Here is a 3616-nt window from a genome sequence, read left to right as displayed (position 1 = left end):
GATTCTGGAGGGCCGATTTCCGACGGGCACTGTTGGCACAATCGATGTACAAATCTTGAAGGCGGGTTTTACAGACGAAGTTGGATTTAGGGCATGAGAATTGTGGTGGATTTCCGATTGAGGAGATGCATCCTTTTCTTGAGCTTCTTTTATTGAATTTTGTCTTATTAATCTCCTTGAACATGTGTGTGTGAGAGAGAGAGAGAGAGAGGGAGGGTATTTTATTTTTGTTTTATATTTAATTATTATAAGAAAATAAAATGGAAAATTAACTAATAAGGGGCAAAATCGTCTTTTCAAAATAAATTGGACCAAACTCGCAACAAATTGAAATTTTTGGACTATTAGTGTTAGTCCGAACTTGTTTAGCCCAAAGTAGCAATTGTCAACATACCACAGGGAGCATTCTTACAATTTTGTCAAGACATAAGGGTTCTTTCTCCTACATTAATTGGTGAGATATTATGATTATAGGCTCTGGAAATAACAAATATCATATCAATCAAATTCAACCAATCAAATTTAACATCAACATTGCTGTAAATGTATAACTGTTAAATTAATATGAGTTTCAAGCTTGAACAGTGTAAATATAAAAATTATGAAACCTATGAGTTAGATGTCTGGTAGTATTTATGTGTCTCGTAGTATTTTGATGACACTTTTCTATATTCTATTACTTAATTTAATCCTTTTATCTATAAAAAAACGGTTGATTGTTTGATTTTATTTTTAATTATATGTATTATTAAATATAAATAACTATTCTCCAAGTCAATTAGAAGTTATCGTATCCCAATAGCAATTTGTGTAAACTATTCATTAAGTAACGACACACCTCTACAACCCATTTTTTAAATTAGGCTTAAACACAGTTAACTTGACAGGTTTTAGATCTAACCAAAATACCAATAGGAAGTTAATCATACTATTTCATGAACTATGTGAGATCTAAATATTAAAAATCATCAACATAAATATTTCACAATATGTATTCATAGATATCAAAAAGTCATCCGCAACAGAGATAGATCTACAATCATATTACAAATCCATTTGCCAAAAACAAAACTTTCCTACCAAATAAATTCGCCCAATATGTTTTTCTAACCAGATCTGGAGAAAAGAAAAACACCATATCTACTTCTTGTATGTTCAAGCAGATATACTAATAAAAAAATATAAACAAGTCTGAAATTGTTCGATGGTCACAAGATCAGTGTCGGTTGTGGACACTTTAGTGGAATCCGTAGGACGGTTCTGGTACACTCAATCATGTTTGAAGATCCAAAAATATGCAACAACAATGACATTCGACAACAACTTCATACTATAAAGCTTCTTTTATCAACATTAAACCAGAGGTAGCTATTATCATGCCAACACTTCTCTCTTTAATGAATCACTTGAAATTAGAAACAAACAATTTCTAATAAATGGATTCAGAATCTTGAAAAAAGGAACAATTATACCGATATGAAAAATGGTCAGAAAGCCAACATGAAATGGAATACCAGCATGAAGCTTAAAATCTATTTTTCAATGATTTTGATCTTGTTTAGGAAGATATTCCAGTTTCATAATGTTTTGTAAAACTCATCAAGGTATCCCAACAATAGCCATAAAATAGTAAAATTGAAGATCCATTCAGGTACACAGGTGACTATTTAATATGTATTGGTCAAAAAAAGAAAAATACCCTTGTCCATATGGCTTCAGGAGCTGAAAGGTTTCAAAATAACCGATTGATTCCGGAAAAGAGGTGCTACTCCATGAGAAAGCTATTCAGACAGGAACCCCCTTGAAAACATATCAATCTAGATCAAAATCAATAAAAAAATAGTTCTTGATTAGATTAATCTAAATTCCACACTGCACAAACAAATGGTCCAAATAGAGATGTTTGTGTGTTTTTTCCTTCTGCATTACAACCACATAAATTTTAGTTTGGTAGATAAAATAAATCAACACATAGAAAGAAGAGAAACGAAGAGATTTTGTACCTAGTTTCGATAGTTAACGGTGGCGACATGTGTGATTGAAGGGGCAGTGATGATGAGGGAAACAAACAAAAGCAGGTAAGTATCGACATCTTTCCTTGTGGGAACATCATCATCTTCCAAATAAACTACAACCGATGAAACAAACAAAAGCGGGTAAGTATCGAGGTTTCTCCTGCAAAAAACATCCTCAAAAAGTTGTTGTCCTTGTCAAACTCCCACACAATCCTGCACAACCCATACTTGACCATTTTACCCCTACACAAACCTTATCTCATTCTTTGGTGCACCTGATACAACAAAAATGTCAAACTTCTGTTTCTTTACGAGCTGATGCAAAAACCTGCACAGAAGGAAAGATGATGAACTTTAGATACCTCGATACATGAAAGAAATGACATATGGCCTGGGAGAAGATAGATCATCATGAGGGGTTATTGAGGATGGATCTACGGTAAAAACAATGAAGATATAAACGTTAGGAAGATAGCAAAATCAGAGTGAATAAAAACATACACATATGAGATATTGGTTACCAAAATTAGTACCTATTTCAAGAACTCTTCACATGATGTTATCTTCAGTAGAGCATGGCCATTGTGTACCAGATAGTCCTGTGCTAGAAATCAGAGATGACATCAGATATAAATAACCATAAAGACAAATGATAATAAAGTCAAATCTAGATCCAGTGTTGATTTACTTGGTTAGTCTTTGTTATATTAGGTTCACATGGGTTTCAAGCCATGCATGCCCTACAAGAACAGTGAAGAAAATTGATTTAGTTTGATAAAAGTGTAAATGGAGATTTGCAGGTAGACTCTTAGAGAAAAAAAATATAGATAAAAATAAAAATCCATAATTTCATTTAAACTACTCTCATCCTTTCTCGATGGTAGCCTCTCAAAGATTAAAAAAAACAGATTAGGGTGATAGTTTGTCTTCATATATAGGGAGAAGGGAGTGGCTGTGGAAAGTGAACAGACACCGTGGTTGGCTCATCGTTGCAGACAATAGAAGTAGATCAATTTCAGGTTAAGAATTAAAGCGAACCCTAAAACCCCAGAATCTGAACTGGTGAAATGAACAACCATAGGTTTGTATAAAGCCCAGAAAATAGATAAAAAAAAAATTCTTGTTAGTAACTTTAAACCAACAGATCTTGAAACACTCAACAGATTTTATAAGAATGTGGATTTGGATAAGAAAAACATAATAAAACACCTTGATACTTGAGAATCTTCATATGGCTTCATCTTTTAGGTCCCTTATTTCAGTGTCCTTACTCAAAAATTTCTTCCATGAACCACGGTGTTCACATCTTCGCTTGAAGCCCTAGCAATCCCAACTGATCTGTAAAAGCATTAAATTTCACACTCAAAATTAACAAAAAAATCAAAAAAATCTAACCATGATATCTGTATGACTTCAAAAAGACAACCAAATGGGGGGGGGGGGGGGGGGGGGGCGAAAGTGTAAAGAGTTTTTAGAGATAAAATCAATAACTAAAAGATCGAGGGAGAATAAGACCAGAAAACCAAAAAAAAAATACACAAGTTTCTCACCAGTTCAGAGTGGTGAGAAGTCAAGCTGCATGAAATCTACTATATAGCATT

At 33.4% G+C, this 3616-nt stretch overlaps 1 long non-coding RNA gene across 3 annotated transcripts; it reads right to left on the bottom strand.

The window, feature by feature from the left end:
* Positions 1–1002: 1002 nt before the first annotated feature.
* LOC145016509 (uncharacterized) lies at positions 1003–3357 on the bottom strand. Of its 3 annotated transcripts, none has more exons than XR_013666223.1 (4): positions 2704–3357; positions 2378–2614; positions 2004–2290; positions 1003–1920 (listed from the first exon to the last, which is right to left on the bottom strand). It is a non-coding gene; the product is annotated as an uncharacterized LOC145016509 (long non-coding RNA). The 3 variants fall into 3 exon arrangements; XR_013666224.1 differs by having other exon boundaries at positions 1003–2290; positions 2378–2449; positions 2549–2614; XR_013666222.1 differs by having other exon boundaries at positions 1003–2290.
* Positions 3358–3616: the final 259 nt, after the last annotated feature.

This window comes from Lactuca saligna, chromosome 9 (genome assembly GCF_052625555.1).
Source record: "Lactuca saligna cultivar CGN05327 chromosome 9, ASM5262555v1, whole genome shotgun sequence".
Taxonomy (NCBI): domain Eukaryota; kingdom Viridiplantae; phylum Streptophyta; class Magnoliopsida; order Asterales; family Asteraceae; genus Lactuca; species Lactuca saligna.
This window is presented reverse-complemented; position numbering and strand designations above follow the sequence as displayed.